Here is a 1,797-nt window from a genome sequence, read left to right on the forward strand (position 1 = left end):
GATTGATACCATTTCCATCCTCCATACCGATCCCCCGCCATTTATGACGAGATCCTCTAACACACATATTAACAGCACGAATCAGTGAGAAGGACAGTTTGGCTCTTACCCAGTATTTTTTTTATTATTATTATTATTATTATTATTATTATTATTATTATTATTATTCTTATTATTATTATTATTATTATTATTATTATTATTATTATTATTATTGATTATTATTATTATTATTATTATTATTATTATTATTATTATTCTTATTATTATTATTATTATTATTATTATTATTATTATTATTATTGATTATTATTATTATTATTATTATTATTATTATTATTATTATTATTATTATTATTATTATTATTAGTATTATTATTATTATTATTATTAATTTGCTTTTAATTTTTCTGTCTTTTTTTCTTTTTATCTGCTCCTTTTTGAGAGAATTATATTGAGAATGGAAACAAGACTGACTTGCTGAAATGGAGGAAGGTCAGCTAGAGAAAAGTTATTAAAGACTGAGGGAGAAATAGAAATGAAGGAGAGGGAAATAGAAAGAAATGACAACAAAGAGAGAGACAGTGACATGAGTGTGTGTCAGTAAGAGAAGGAATGTACAGTATATACTACTAGAGAGGGAGAGAGAGAGAGAGATTGATGAGAGATCAAGAGATGTTCATGTGTTAGATTTATGATAATATAATGTGTCACTGGTCCACCTTCTTCATGTAAAGTAGTGTATTCTGATTGGTTGCTTATGGTGAAGATGAACTGACTTGGTATAATAATTGTTGTATCAAGAGATTATTAATAAGTTCACATAAAGAATGATTAGTCTGAGTCCGAGCTCCAGTCTGAATCACTGTCTGAGTCATTCATCATAATGAATGATTGATACCAGTTTACTCTGTCTTGTATGAGGTGATAGTTAGGATAAGTATTAATACAAGTCTCTTTGTGTCGCTCGTCCAGCCTGAGTGTCCTTATATTCTTATTATCTATTAGTGACTGGAGGATGAGTAGTATTGACTCAGTAGACAATGAAGTCCACCTTAGATCCAGTTCAACTAGTGATGAGTTATTGAGGAGGAGGTAAGAAAGAGCCTGTCCACTAGTAGAAGTGATGAGAGGATTATAAGAAAGGTCTAATGAGGTAAGTGTAGAGGACATCAATATGTATCAGAAAATGTAATTAAAATTTGAGGTGTTTTTGAAGCCATTTTTCAGAAAAAACCATGGGCTATAGTACAGTGATTTTTTCAAAATTTTGGCATATTCTTAAAATGGCCGTAACTCGAAATATTGAAGTCAGTACAGTGATTTTTTCAAAATTTTGACGTTTTCTTAAAATAGCCATAACTCAAAAAATTGAAGTCGGAATCAGCTCAAACTTGCTGCACAGCATAAGGGCAGCAATATGTATCAAAAAATGTAATAAAAATTTGAGGTGATTTTGGAGCCTTTTTTTGAAAAAAACCATAGGCTATAGCCTTGGGTATTTTTCAAAATTTTGGGATTTTATTAAATTGGCTGTAACTTGAAAAATTGAAGTCGGAATCAGCTTAAACTTTCTATACAGCTTAAGGACATGAATATGTATCAGAAAATGTGATAAAAATTTGGGGTGATTTTGGAGCCATTTTTCGGAAAAACCATGGGCTATAACCTTGGGTATTTTTACATTTTATTAAAATGGCTTTAACTTGAAAAAATAAGTTGGAATCATCTCAAACTTTCTACACAGCATAAGGACATCAAAATGTATCAGAAAATGCAATAAAAATTTGGGGTAAT

Source organism: Amphimedon queenslandica, unplaced genomic scaffold, assembly GCF_000090795.2.
Source record: "Amphimedon queenslandica unplaced genomic scaffold, v1.1 AMPQUscaffold_12902, whole genome shotgun sequence".
Taxonomy (NCBI): Eukaryota; Metazoa; Porifera; class Demospongiae; order Haplosclerida; family Niphatidae; genus Amphimedon; species Amphimedon queenslandica.